General features: G+C 36.1%; 1 protein-coding gene across 10 annotated transcripts in view; it reads right to left on the reverse strand.

The window, feature by feature from the left end:
• The window catches only part of COBLL1 (cordon-bleu WH2 repeat protein like 1), a 140,701-nt gene that overhangs the window by 79,207 nt on the left and 45,632 nt on the right, over nucleotides 1-15,862 (reverse strand). The window contains exon 1 of one of the 10 annotated variants that reach the window (XM_084891590.1): nucleotides 5,802-5,896. The exons of the other annotated variants lie outside the window; for them this stretch is intronic. The gene's annotated coding sequence lies outside the window, so the exon portion shown is untranslated. Of the gene's footprint in view, nucleotides 1-5,801; nucleotides 5,897-15,862 lie in introns of those variants that run through there. 10 annotated transcript variants of the gene reach the window in all.

The raw sequence follows: 15,862 nt of genomic DNA on the forward strand, positions 1-15,862 counted from the left end.
CATCAGAACTGAAACATCACAATGGAATTTAAAAGCAAATAATATTTATTGACAAAGAATATTGACAAAGATAAAGATCTCTGTGAAAGAGCTGGCCTTTCTTTTTCCTTAATTATTTATAGGTATTTTTTAATTGCAAGTATATGATAACATAAAAGCAAAGAAATCTCTGTTTATACAGAATATACTTTTCATACAGCGACAATAATATTAAAATGGTTTATAGTAAATGTTCACAATTTGGATTAGTGATTAGTTCTGATTAGTGAACAGAAGCTTGCTGAATACAGGCACCTTAATGAGAGAGAGAGAAAGAGAGAGAGAGAGAGAGAGAGAGAGAGAGAGAGAGAGAGAGAGAGAGAGAGAGAGAGAGAGAGAGAGAGAGAGAGAAGGGGGGGAGGGAGAGGGAGAGAAGAGACAGAGGTGTTCAGATGTTTTCCCTTTATATATTTTTTAAGATTTTTAAATTAATTTTTAGAGAGAGAGGAAGGGAGAGGGAAAGTTAAAGAGAAACATTATCGCTGTTAAAGCAAAACACTGATTGACCAACTGCCTCCTACATGCCCCCTAACAGGGATGGAGCCCACAAACCCGGCAAGTGCCCTAACAGGAACTGAAACCAGCAACTTTTTGGTGCCCAGGATGATGCCCAAGCAACTGAGCCTCATGGGCCGGGCCTCCTTTTTATTTCTTAAAAGGGAATGGAAGCGGGTGGGGAGTTGGATAAAAGATGAAGAGATTAGCCAAAGAACATATATTCATAGTCCCTGGACACAGACAACAGTGAGGAGAAGGCCAGGGGAAGGGGGCCTGGGTTTGGGTGGAGGTGGGAGAAGGGCAGGAGGAAACGGGGACATCTGCAGTAGCGGCAATAATAAATGTTTTAAAGAAAAGCAGGCTGGGATAGGGCATTTTATGCATTTGGTGTGAAATGACAGTTGTTGTTTTTTACCATTTGACCCTCATTCTCACAAATAAGAACTTGCACAAGTAATAAATTATTTTCAGTCATTAAAAAAAAATCTGGTTGTCTATAAGCAATGTATAAAAGAAACCAACCAACCATTAGGTTTTCCCACATCTATATCCCATTAAAAGAGTTTTCTCTTCCACCTAAATCTATCATAGTCATTTACCTTTCACAAATATTTTCTCGCATTGTTTGACAACTCTCCCAAATAAAGTATCTCATATGTATTCTCTCCCAATCAACAGCAAAGAAGAAGGTATTTTATATTCCTGCTTGTGGAAAAGGTCCAATTATAGATGAATTAAAATGAGTTCACTTAGTAGAGTAATGTGGAGTCTAAGGCAATGCTATCTGGGAGAGAACACTGAACCAGAAAGTGAAGGAACGTGAGTCTTCCCACCCACACGCTCCCACGGGCATTTATTAAGCACCCACACTTGCTTTGGGAACAGCAATAAATAGGACAGTTCCTGTACTCAAAAAATTACTATGTATTCTTATACAATTTAACTATACATAAGAAGCCCCAAATGTACCTTGTTTCCCCTTTCTGTTTAATTTGATCTATCAAGGAGCACTGGTAAAGCACCCATAACATCAATAGTGTAATTTATTGTAAGTTGCAAAGGGCAAGAAGCTATGGATGCCTTACAGTTATTATAACAACCTGTGGATTGCTCTATCTGTATGTCACAGTATAAAGAAGGCAGGGGTGGAGGGAAGAGTGAGGGGCTAAGAGATCAACCAAAAAGGACCAGTCTGCATGCAAATAAGCATAACCCATGGACACAGACAGTAGGAGGGTGGGGACCTGGGCTGGGGGGGCAGGAGCAGGCAGGGAGAGGTCAATGGGGGGGGGGGGGGAGAGACCTATGTTATACTTTCATCAATAAAGAACTAAAAAAAAAAGAACAAGTTCCCAAGGGGATAATAACTTGTCTTTAGTCATAGTAAACTGCAGATCGAGGTTTAAACCCAGGGTAGTTCATTTCCTTTCTCCCATACTGAATTGCCAGCACAGATGAAACAACAATCAAGATCTTAAAATTCTATTTGGAGAGACAGATTGGTACCATTTGTTTTTATTTTCCTTGAAACAACAGCTAATAGAACTGACTCACCAGAAAAAAAGAAAAAGAAAAAGAAACATTAAAATGTATATGCTAAAGATTAATTCATCAGAGTCATGCTTTCATGATCTATTAAACTATAGTTAGTCTTTTCAAACAAAGAAAATCATCCATACTCTAAAAAGTAAATTATGTGTTATCTGCCTGGTTTAGACAACCTAAAATATTATTCCCAGCCCTCCCAACTACCTTTTTTTCTTTCAGTTTCACAGAGAGGTAGCTTATTTGGAGTACAAATACTGTAAAATCCAAGGCAGTTCTTCCTCCCAAGGAACAGCAGACGGAAATGACACAGAAATATACAGTAGCCTCATTTATGCAAACTTTCCCTGAGGAAATAGGTGGATCTACAAACAAAGGCATACATACATGCCAAGTACCCATGGCCATGCAGCACAAAGTCTTAGCAGATATTTTGTTCAAAAATAGCTCTTAGAATATCAAAGCCATTACAACAACTTTTTTAGCACAAGAATTCTGGCGCAATAGGTGTGGTCCTGTTATGATGAATGCCAAGAAAAGGGAGCTAAAATAATTACTGACACATGCACTTTTTGATCCTAAAATAAAAACCAATGAGCTATTTAGTGCAATAGTCTCACAAAAAGATCATTGTATTCTACTTTTTGTCCCCACAGTTTCATAAACATCATTCACATGTCATTCTTACTTTGTTTTCTTAATCTCCTTTTACCACTTTTCTTGAGGAAAACTGGAAAGATAAAAACTAGAAAATATAAAGAATTTTATTTATATTTTTATCTCAAAAGCAAAACTAATTCTTTATTCTGACCATTTCTTTTTGACCAACAACCTAACCTTTCTCTAATTCACTGTGAAAATTCAAAAATCACCTTTATGTGATTCCATAAGATCAATTCTCAAAAACAAACAAAAAAACCCAAATGTAACCAGTCATCCAATTAATATTGCATCCATTTTTGTTGTTTAAACAATTTTTTCATTGTTTTCTAGTTTCTCTTTTGAAAAAAACAAAACAAAAAAACAAAAACAAAAAGAACTTAGCTACATTAAAAAAAAAAAAGTAAAAAAAAACCTTTGGCAAACAAGTTACCCTAATAATCACTGATTAGAATCTTCAGTGGACTATCCATACAACTTAAGAGTTCTGTGACATAATTGACAATAGGCTGAACATAAAAAAAAGAAGAAAAAAAAAGAGGGCAGAGGGCGTGGGGTTGTGTTCAGTGCTGGCCACAGCAGTGTGGGATGGCTGAAACAGTATGGAATAGAAAGAATGAATTTCTAGTAGAACATCTCCATATATATGGTTTATGAACTAAACACCACATTTGTCTCTGTATAATAACTGTGTGATGACAATGGTGGAGTGATAGAAAGGCTTCCAAATACTCCATTTAAAGTCATAGCTACATAACACCAAGATTTTCTAGAAAACACTCATCCACACTGAATTCTAAGGATTCATGCAGAGAAAGATTAATACCATTTGGTATTATTTTCTTTAAAAACATAAAATATTATTTTCTGTCTCAAACATTAAAATGGAATATAATTATACTCTTAATGTTGAATGAATAACAGATTAAAGTAATTCTATTACTCACCTTCATTTTTTTCCTTATTCCATCTGCTTTAGTAATTTGTTTTCTAAAGAACATAAGCTTAGTAAGAATAAACAAGACACCACAGAGAGACATTCTCATCTTTTTTATTAATAACATCATTAAATCTGCCTATTTATAGTCTTAACTATCTGACCTCATGATCTGCATAGGTAAATGGATTTCTTTCATTTTTAATCCTCAGTGTGTACTTAGTAGCAACTACTAACCAGGGACAAATAATAACTTGATATATATCTTTTTGATCATTAAAATAAAATATGGTGAAACTGCATTTTCTGCTGTTATAATTTATGTGTACCTTAAATGTCACAAGGTTTCTTTGTGAGTTAAATTTGAGACACAACTCATGAATATATTTCTATGGATAAACTAAGTTTGAATCATGCAAGTCAGATTTCTACAAGGTATTTAGAACACTGCCCTTCTTTAAAAAATAATAACCACTCTGATTTTATTGAACTATTTTCCAAGTTTGGGATACATTTTATAGTAGCAAGCTGATTTATAATTTGAACACTTAAGAATCTTTCCGAGGTACAACAAATATTAATTCTCTATTCCTTCAGGTTTTTATAATCTCATTACTTCTCAAAAGACTTCTTTAAATATCAAACAGTTGTAAGGAATATTTCCATGCACTGTTAGTTGGAAGGTATTATAAATTAATATATCAACTATAGAAAATAATATATAGTAGAAGTTCCTCAAAAATTAAAAATAGAACTACCATATGATCCAAAAGTTCTGAGTATATAGCCAAAGAAAATGAAAAAGGATATTAAAGAGATATTTGCATTACATGTTCATTGCAACATTATTCACAGTATCCAAGATATGGAAACAACCTAAGTGTCCAAAAATGAATTAACGAATAACAAAGATCTGTTATATCTGAATGGTATTTGTATTAGTATTCAAACTGGTATTAGTATGACTATGGAATATATATGGATCATACACACACACACACAATTTTAGTTCACATTTTTCTTCACTTCATCATTTCTTTTAAGTCACCAAACTGCCAATGAGTTTCAATTAAAGGGACCATTTTTATTATCCACAATCTCCCCCCTAAATTTTAGCATACACAAAAAGACTCATTTTCGCATGTCATCTAACATTACATAATGCCAGGCATCTACATACTGGATGAGGTTAGCATGGTCATTAAAAAAAAAGAATGAAGTTGTAGTGCACACATTTTTACAAAAGAAGTACAGTACTATAAACAAAATGATGAGTCAGGTTATGCTCTTTGGTTAGTTAAGTAAGCGAAAGCCATATGTAATCAAGTACCAGCCAAACCAGAATTTCCACTAGCAACTTTCTATTATGACTCATGCTGACAGTTAATATTACTCTCAGGGTCTTCTCTAAAGGTTTATATTAAGGGCCGGTTTTTGTTTGTTTGTTTAATTCAGATAAATTTAACTAAATGTGATTTTTTTCTCATAACATAAAGTGGTGTTAATATAGAGAGTCCCTATGCCAGAATGATATATGGGGAAAGAGCACCAATCTAGGGATAAAAATGATTAATTCTAGTTTGAATTTCTCTGTTAAGTAACTTAATACCTCTGAATCTCCATTTATTGATTTCTGATAGTGAATGAAGAATATATCCAAAATCTGCCTTATAGGGTTCTTATATTATATAAAAAAAGATTAATACTTGATAAAAGTGAAAGCCCTAGATAAATGTACTTATTATAAACTTATTAAAATGCTCATGATAATCTGAAAGGAATTACACTATGTCTTAAAACTAAAGAGCGGTAAGTAATTGTATACACACATAGTCTTTCATAAACTAAGTATTATCTAATTTTTCTCCTCTAACAGCACACATTACATCATTGCACATACATTTAATGTGTCAAAGGAAAAAATTATGTAATTGTCAATCCAAAATATCAATTCACAAAATTTAAGTTCAGCTTCTTCTATAAAAAGTTGATTGAAAGAGTCCTCAAACATATTAAATACATAAGAGTAATAATAGCTCATAAGAAAATATTAGACTATTATAAAAAGCCAATGATTAGAAAATGTTAGATTATTTTAAGTTGGTAAATCATATATACTTACAATTCTTTTGAAGAGTCTCTCTAAAATGGTACCACTCCATTGGCTATTCACTCTTACAAAACGCTAAACCAACTGTCCTGTTCAGTTACTCACTCTACTGTTTATCATGTGTTAAGTGCCAGGCACGTCCTACCTCAGGCAAACACGTAAAAGAAGGAATTCACAGGTCTTACAAAATCATCCCAAGAATGATCAAGTAACACCTTCATGGGTCATTTTTCTGAAGATAATGTGTTTTATACAGTTTTTTAAAAGTAGCTCCTAAAATATTAGAGAATTCAATGTTGTTGTTTTTATCTCCTTCTTAAAGTTAAAAATGCTTGCAGATTAGATAATTTAGTTAATCATTAGATGCTAGTGTTAAGGAAAACATCTGTATACTATCAACATAAAATCTTAATATTTCTAGGATGACAGTTTGAAGAAAGGTAGGTATGTAAAAATAAGATTCAGAAAAAAGATCAGGCATTTAAATTTGTTAAAACTAAAAGGAAACAGGTAAATCCCCAACAGATACCCTAAAACTTCTCTTTAAAAGGGGTCTATAACCCGGTGGGTGTGGCTCAGCAGTTGAGCATCTACTAACTATGAACTTGGAGGTTACGGTTGGTTCCATTCCTGGTCAGGGCACGTGCCCTGGTTGCAGGCTGGATCCCCAGAAGGGGGGCATGTAGGAGACAGCCAATCAATGATTCTCTCTCATCATTGATGTTTCTATCTTTCTTTCTCTCTCCCTTCCTCTCTGGCACCAATAAAAGTATTAAAATAAAATAAAATAAAATAAAATAAAATAAATAAAATAAAATAAATAAAATAAAATAAAATATAAAATATAAAATAAAATAAAAAAATAAAATAAAATAAAATAAAATAAATAAAATAAAATAAATAAAATAAATAAAATAAAATAAAATAAAATAAAATAAATAAAATAAAATAAAATAAAGTAAAAGTTGTCTATCATTTCCATCTCTACTTCCTGACCTCATATCCTGACCTAATCTCTCTCACAAGTCCACTCCCTTCTGGCTGCAATCCCCTAAACCCACTGAGACTGTCATAAATTTTTATTATCACCAGTGATCCTCATGTCCCTCTGGATATTTAAAAACAGACCTCTTTGTTATCTCACTCGATTTCTTAGCAGTACTCTAAGCATCTGATACCGGCAATCCTGAAATTTTTCCTGGAAACAAACTCCTGCATGTGATACATCACAGTTTTCCAAGAGAGTCCCAATTGCCTCTGTTGTCCCTGCTTCAGCACTTAAATCCAAACCCCACCACACTTCCATTTTACATTCAAGTGTCCCAGGTTGCATATCAATGATATAGTCACCCTAGCTGGGGGATTAGTGCCCATCTTTTATATCTCCTATTTGCTATCTATTAGGCATCTCAAACTTGACAATCCCAAAAGTGAGATCTTCATTTCACTTCCTTAGCCTTAGTCATCTCAAAAAGTAACCTCCTAAATGCCAAAAATCTAAAAATTAACCTCAGTCCCTCTTTCCCCAACTACCCACCTTCACTCCAAAATAGATGGTGAATCCATAAACTCAGTCTCCATTACAACCATGCCAGGTCAACCCACCATCCCCTTCCACCTACACCACCATCACAATCTCCCTGCTTCTGTGCTCATGCTGCAATCCAATCTCTCCCCAAAGCTTCCACGGCGATCATTTAAAAATCTAAACTCTAGCAATCATTTCCCCATTTCAATCTTTCAAAGGCTTCCTACAAGTCTAAAAGGAAATCCCGAACCTCAGACTGGTGAATAAAACCAACCAGCTTGGCCTTACCTGTCTCTCATGCCCCTTTCATTAGCCCCTGGGGCTACAGCAACACTGACTCTCTTATAGGCATAATATCCATAAGCCTTCTCAGTCTTAAGGGTTTTGTCTTTGCTCATCCCTACACCTGGAATTCTTCTATCTCATAAAGGCTGTCAGGGAGCTTGTCTAAAGAAGCAGAGAAGTTGCCATCACATCACCCCATGTTAATTCTCTTCAAAGCATTTAGCACTATTATTTCTCTTTTATTTATTTTGTTTGTCTGGTTCCCCAGACCCTGCCCCTCCTCAGAATATAAATTCTGAGCAGAGCTACTTTGATGGCCTTTTCACAGGAGGTTCCTCACAGACACTCAGGCCCAGGCAGGGCTGTCTGTCAGAGCAAGAGGGTCCACTGCCAGGCCCTCTACACAAGCATGCCGAAAATTCTCAACCTGCGGGCCACATGCCTCGTTCCTCTGGCCCATGTTAGCCTTTGAGTTTGACATGCTTGCTCTACAGTAAGACCCCTCAGCTCCTACAGCAGAGACCACAGAGACAAGGGTTCCTTTCCTCAGTCACTGCCCCAATAATTCGGTGGAGGACTGAAGAGTGAAGGTGACTGAGCTCTACTCGTGGAGATAAAATATTGAAGCAAGAATAAGAGATTGCAAGAAGGAAATATGGGTTAAGCCTCCATCTGTCCATCTGTAATAATTTCTCATGTTGCACGCAGGCCTGACATGAGGCCTGCTGAGAGCAACGTTTGCCTCATGCACTTACGATATTTTAAAAGATAAAATATATAATTATTTTTGCAGTTTAGATTAATAATTATAGCATCACTCCCATAGCCTAAAATTTAAGCAAAAAAAATGACTTTTGCTAAATGTGAGATAGTTCAGCTGACCACCTGGACTGATTCTCAGCTTAGCCATTGACGGGCTGTGTGATCCAGGGAAGGTCCTTACCCGCCCTCTATCTCAGATCCTCATCTGTGAAATGAGGTAGCCATGATGTGTACTCAAGGGTTCACTGTGAAATTTTAATAAGTTAATATAGAAAAAGTCCCCAGCATAGTGCTACCATTTAGAAATATCTAATACTGATTGAATATTCTAATGCCCAAACATAAGCAGGTCTTAATAGTAAACATCTTTGGAAGTGAAATTAGTTCTGTGTAATCTCCCCTTCTACATAAAAAATGTCAGTTAAAAATTTAAATAAGTTATTAGTCAACTTAAATTTAAAAATGCATACCGTTTTTGTAAGGCTTCAAAATTAGTCACATGGAAAACTTGAGATTTTTTCATGAGGTCTTTTTATGGTGTGGTTTCCTCTTATTTAAAAAAAATATTTACTGATTTTAGAGAGGGGGGAGAGGAAAGGGAAAAGGGAGAGAAAGAGGAAGAGAGAGAGAAGAGAGAAACGTTGACTTGTTGTTCCATTTATTTATGCATTCATTGGTTGATTCTTGTACATGCTTTTACCGGGAATTGAACCCACAACCTTGGTGTATCAAGACAACGCTCTAACCAACCAAGCTACTCTTAGAAAATAATAAGTAAATCTTAATTGAAGAGCTAAATATTATTTTCCTTAGCTCCCATGATAAAAAGACATAGACATTATCACCACATAGTATGGACAAAAGCCACCATACTCTTTTATCTTTCGCAAGCACTCCACTTTTGTGTATTTTCAGTTTTGTGCCTTATTTAGAAACCCAGGGATGTTTGCCCTGGGTGGAGCTGCCAGTGTCACTGCCAGGCAAGGTGGAAATCCAAAAGGCAAAGTAAGCAACAGACACAGTGGAGATGCTGTGTTTTCATGAAGACACACTGTCGCCTTGTGAGGACTCTGGGCCAGGAGTAAATGTCATTCTCAGTCAATAACTTGCTCTTCCACTTAGTCAAACTCTAGAACACACAGGCTTAAAGAATACCTTGTCTGTGATGTGCATCTTTTCCCCTGGGTGTTTCCTTCAACTTGGGAGAATTCTAAATACACACACACACACACACACACACACACCCCTCCAGAATTTCACCAGCAATGAGTAATGTTTCCGTCTGCAATATTCTTGGTTTCATAATGTTGCATTTTAAATAAAAAAGAGATTTTCACCACTTTAAAATCAAAAGCACAAAAATAAGATTAACCCCATACACACAGATCACAATGAATGCCACACTGAAATACTCTGGTCCCCTGTCCTATATTCTCTAAGCACCCGAGGCCATTCACAGGTAACTAGATTGCAAAAGCTCTACATGATACTTGTTAGCATTTACCTCTTTCTCTTCCAACATGGTGGATTTCTTTAGGGCAAGAAATTTGTCACTTTAATTTTTCAATTCCATTGGCACTAGTAGTCAATAAAGGATTTTTAAAATGAGGACTATAAAGAGTAGATATAAAAGGGTATTTAGACATTCATAAGAATACTTCTAGAGAATCACACAAATGAATTGAAGTAGTCAAAGATATAAAGAGTGGGTTTTTTTCATTGGTTGGTTGGTTTTAACTTTTAAGCAAAATAAAACAATAGGCAAAGCTCTTCATGATGAGTCAGAGAGAGGGTCACAGCTTCCTTCAGGGGTTAGCATGAAAAGTTACACCAAACACTGTCATGTGAACCACAAGTTCCCAAAGTGAGAGAGAATGCAACTGCTGGTAGTTGCTATGGTAGCAAAAATAAACCTTATACAGATATCAGAGGCATAATTTAACTTTTTTTTTTCTATTTGCTGGAAGGTGAGGGTGTTCAATGGTGATTGAGCATAAGAAAAGGAAAATGGCATCTAAACTATTCTCCAGAAGAAAATGGGAATTCAAAACACAGGCATAGCTGAGGCCTTCCTTGATTAAAAAAATAGAGGAAATCTTCATGCCCTCCCCAAAAGAGGGTGAGGATGGATCTATACAGGTATAAGACAGGCAGCTAAAGGTGATAAAGGACTGAAATGAAGCCATGAGTCCCTTCACTGCCATATTCGATAGGGTATTTTACACACACAAAGGGCGAGGAGCCATGCTAGATAGTACAGAAAATGTATTAAAATATTCAGTCCTGCCATAGACACAAGCAAAATAACATGGGTATAAAGCATCTTAAAAGCCATGCCAAGTGAAACAGAGAGTGTATGTCTGGGCAGAACTATGAAGAAAAACATCCTGGAGGAGGTGAAGGTTGACATGGTCTTATGGGACATGTAGATGTTGAGATGGACTCAGGAAGCATTTCTGGGAGACTGGGTGTATGTACCAGATGTATGTCTGGGCAGAGACAGGTGTATATACTTGGAGAATAAGCAGCAGCTTAGTTTAGGAGGTTTAGGAGGAATGGCTCAGGCAATAGCCAGTGATAACACAAAAAAAAAAAAAAAGTGCAAATTATACTAGAGAGAACTTGAGTGAAGAGTATTTTGCAATCCCAATCCTCTCAGGTCCACAATCCATAATCACTGCCCAAAGCAGCTTGTCACTCGCCCAGGTTCTTTCTCACCAACCCTACCCATTCCCCTTTATTGCACTGTGAAGCCCAGGAGTCTCTTTGACAATTAGGGGGAAAGAAATTTCCTCTCCAAGAAAGATTGGTTTGCAGATGTGACATTTGGAATCCTGCATCCGTTGTGCTGTCATGCGTCAGAAAGCCTAGGTTCAAGCCCAACTTTGCACTTTCTTCTTTTTCTTTTAAATCTAGAAATGGGTGATAACAATAGCTTCCATGGGAGTTATAAATATTACATGGCATACATACAAATAATCTGCCATCAGGTTATCCAGGCCCACTTTCTCCCTCCAGTTAGCTGGAGAATTGAGTTAGTTTTATGGTTGGTGGCATGTTGAGCAAAAGTTTGTCTAGGGATACGAGTAAGATTAAAATTGAACCAGTTATTAAAGACGGTTAAAATGAATGACCCCGAGTTTAGATAGTACATAAAAATAAGTACATGGAAAGCCAGATAAGTAGAAAAATTAGAAGTATTCAAGAGATATACAGAGCAGAATAGGTTTAGTAGGAAAGGGAGGAAGATAAGAATCTGTGGCGTGAAGGGTATTTCTAAATGTACTATTTCAGAGGTCTGCTAATTTCAATTAGTACAGCAGACGGGTTTTGGTGGTGTGTGTGTGTGTGTGTGTGTGTGTGTGTGTGTGTTTAATAAACAATACAAACAGTAAAATAAGAGACTGGATGAGTCAAGTACCCCATATTAATCGAGATCATGATGACAGGTTAGAGAAGACTGAGAAAAAAACAGAAGACTAATGGGGGATGGGCAGCTGTAAAGGTAGTAGAGAGTGGCCAGATGGTATCAGTCTCCAAGGTAGTGAGAATTCCTGGTTGTTTATGTCCTCTCTTGTAAAAATATAGAATACCACGGAAAAAAAAATGGAGCAGATTGTTTGTTTATTGTCCTGGTTGTTTATGTCCTCTCTTGTAAAAATATAGAATACCACGGAAAAAAAAATGGGGCAATATTAATATCACCTCAGTACTCAGGAGAATGGATATCTTCCAAAAGGAAATGCAGTGTTTTTGAAGAACCAGGAGGAGCAAAGGGAGGTATGAAGTGAAAGTTATATTTGTCATTGTTCAGAAGATACAGCCCCATGCATAGCTAATCCATTAATTCTCCAAAGTCTATATTTTTATCATTGTGTTATTTCTATTCAGATTTCTATTTTATATGTAAAAATAGGATTAATTTTATAACTACCTAATATCTACCTAAAAACCTGTAATCAGCAAGCCTCTTTCTTTTTTCAAAATCTAGATTGTAATTGCAGATATTCTCTCTGCAAATACCCCTCTTATAGAACATTTTCAAAAGTAAGCAATAATTGAATACAACTGATAATTTATCTGCTAAGGTTACTACTTAACTACCCTGCCCTTAAATTGATGGATTTTTATACCTTTTGAGCTGATTATATAACTGAATACTTCCAAAATAGCAAGCTGGGTGTTTTTTAGCTTATCAGTTGCTTTTCTCCTTAAATGTAAATGCATTTAGAGGAAATAGATTAAGGAGATAAAAATATAAATATCAAGATAAAATTGTGAAATACAAATACTCTGTAATGAAACACAAAGAGATGTCTTACTCATTTTTCCCCTTAAGTTATAAACTGGTATCTTATATTTGCTCACTAAAGATAAAAGCTTTTGAGAAGGTAAGTAAAAAAAGAAAATTTTAAAACTACACAAGGAACTGCAGAAAAGAAAACATCTTCTATATATATAAAAGCCTAAGCAACCCAACAACTGATCTACTGGTCACTTTGATACACACTGACCACCAGAGGACAGATGCTCAACACACAGGACTGGGCTCCCTCCTGTCTGAATCAGACCTGTGGCTGGACTGGGCCTGCAGGGATTGGGTCAAAATTGGCTCTCTGACATCTCCTGAGAGGTCCCAGATTGTGAGAGGGTGCAGGCCAGGCTGAGGGTCCCCACCAGTACACTAATACCTGCACCAGGCCTCTAGGGATTTACATAATACAGCATCAATTGATCAATGTGAAAAAGTGCTTTGGCGGAACTCTCCTTCTTCCTAGAAACCAATTAAACTTTTCATAAGTTTAGGTACCTGACCGAAAGAAAGAAAGAAAGAAAGAAAGAAAGAAAGAAAGAAAGAAAGAAAGGAAGAAAGAAAGAAAGAAAAAGTCAAAAGAGAAAACTTTAATTTAAAAATTACTTCCTTCCAACACTTCCACATAACTTTAACTATTGCCTTATATTATCCAAAAGGAAGCCTCATCAAAAATTCCAGGAAAACCCATGTCTTAATTACTCTCACTTCAGAAAAAAATGTATATAGAATATATGGATAAATTTATATTGTACGCACATACTGGATGCCCTGAAGAATACTTACTCTCCCAAAGGTATAATAGATTTAGGGCACTCTCTAGAGTTGTATCTGCTAAGAATTTTTTTTCTGGTGTTCTGAGATTAAGAGCTAGAGTTTAGCTCTAACATCCTGGGCCCACTTGTTATAAATCCAATATTTCAAAAATTAAAAGAAAAAGTGTAATGGCATCTATTGCTGAAATATTTATTTTGAAGGTATTTATTTACAGAGAAAGCCACTAATGACATAGATTAAGTGGCCTCTGTGGTTCCACCCCAGGGTTAACTCCCTTCTAGTCCTACTATATCTTGGTGTCTCAAGTTGGAGTAGACATTCCATTGCAGGACACACCCTTCAGTTTACACCCATAAACATTCTTACCATAAAACTACTAAATTTCCAATCTGGGGTCACTACTCAGCCTGGGGGAAAAAGAACCAACAAGCTCAACGTCTGCTTCTTACTTCCAAAATTCAATCCTGAGATACTAAGCTCCACCAAAAGGCAGAAACTCTTAAATTTACTCTTATGGGCCAGACTCACCCCTGCCTACCACAGGAAAATGTGATTAAGACCTCTGAAACACTCAATTTATTTCTTTTGTGGGGACTTCCACATTACTTAATTGTATAATAGAAATAAATGAAACTTTTTTTTTTAAGCTGGACCAATCTCTATTATATAACAGCAATTTATAAAACCTTTTAAAGCACTTTTTCAGCCTTTTCTTTAAAAAATAAATTTAAAAAGGGGGATATCATACCATTTAAATTTCCAGCAATATCACAACTGACCCTTTTACAAATGTGATATATTTTAGTTAACAAAATGTAATTTCAAGTATTTTCACATGTAATTTTGACATACTTTTTTTGATAGATAGCACTAGAGGAAAAGCAAATGAGATTTTTGATAATGTTTTGCCTGAAGTTATCTATGTTCTTGCATAGATCCTTATGACTAAAATCACTAGTGACTTCGAAACATACTTTGAAAGACTTTTGTTTTAATAGTTCCCAATATTAATGTGACAAAAAGTAAGATGAAAACAAAAAAAAATTAGCCTGGCTGATATGACTCATGGTTGAGCATAGACCTATGAACCTAGAGACCACTGGTTTGATTCCCAGTCAGGGCACATGCCTGGGTTGTGAACATGATCCCTCAACATGGAGGTCGTACAGGAGTCAGCCAATCGATGTTTCTCATTTATGTTTCTATCTCTCTAGCCCTCTCCCTACCTCTCTCTCTAAAATCAATAACAATACATTTTTTTTTAATTATCCTAGTGTGCCCAAGTAAAGAATAAGAAAGACATTAGTACAGGGAACCATTCAACAATTCAAAACCAAGCATGAAGTAGGTATGTGTGTGTGTGTGTGTGTGTGTGTGTGTGTGTGTGTGTGTATTTTAAAATTCACATTATGTAAAGTTTTGTCAGATGATTAAAACAGCTTTTAGATAAGTTACTAATTATTTATTCATAATTAGGACACCACCTCCCCACACACAAATGATATGGTTTAAGCACAAGGTCACACATATTTACAAGAGGAAGAATTAATCTGAAGGAAGTAATAGCAGAGCTCTCTGTGTTAAGCAAAAAATAAAAATAAAACAGCCGAAGCTGGTTTGGCTCAGTGGTAGAGCGTCGGTCTGCGGACTGAAAGTTCGATTCCGGTCAAGGGCATGTACATTGGTTGCAGGCACATCCCCGGTGGGGGGTGTGCAGGAGGCAGCTGGTCCACGTTTCTAGCTCTCTATATCTCTCCCTTCCTCTCTGCAAAAAATCAATAAAATATATATTTTTTAAAAATAACAAAAACAAAACAAAAACGGTTTGCCTTTTAGAGTGGCAATCTGTTTGAAAGAAAAAAATCTAAACTTCGAAAGTGAAAGGCTGGAAGCTGAGCCCCAGCCTTCTCCTCTGTATCCTAGTGATAGCAGTACCTGTTCCTACAGGGTTGTTGTAAGGCTTAAATTACACATGCCATAAATCACCCACAGAGGTAAGATGAAAGAAAACTGTACTTGTCTAAGTGCTACCTATAAAGGGCAAATAGACTGTTCTTGAGTCGGACAGACATCTTACACCTGGGGGCATCCTGAAAAAAGCTTCAGAAGTATACAAACAAATTCATTGCAGGTGATTTGGGGGAGGGGAAGGGGTGAGGAGCAGGGAGGAAGACAGAAATCAGGTGGGGGAAAAGGCTAACATCACAATGAATAATTACACAGTGCCATACCTAAAATTCTGAAATTTCAGTGATTCGTTACTAAGCACAGCAAAGGCCCGGCAAATTTCATATCATTTGGCAAATTCCACTGTTCAGTCAGGTGCACATGTCTATAAACAATGAAGTGAGAGCAGAAGGGCTAAAGGGGTTCAACACATGTATGGCACAAGGATTTGAACTCCCCAGG

This window comes from Pipistrellus hanaki, assembly GCF_964339955.1.
Source record: "Pipistrellus hanaki genome assembly, chromosome: 8".
NCBI classification, from domain to species: Eukaryota; Metazoa; Chordata; class Mammalia; order Chiroptera; family Vespertilionidae; genus Pipistrellus; species Pipistrellus hanaki.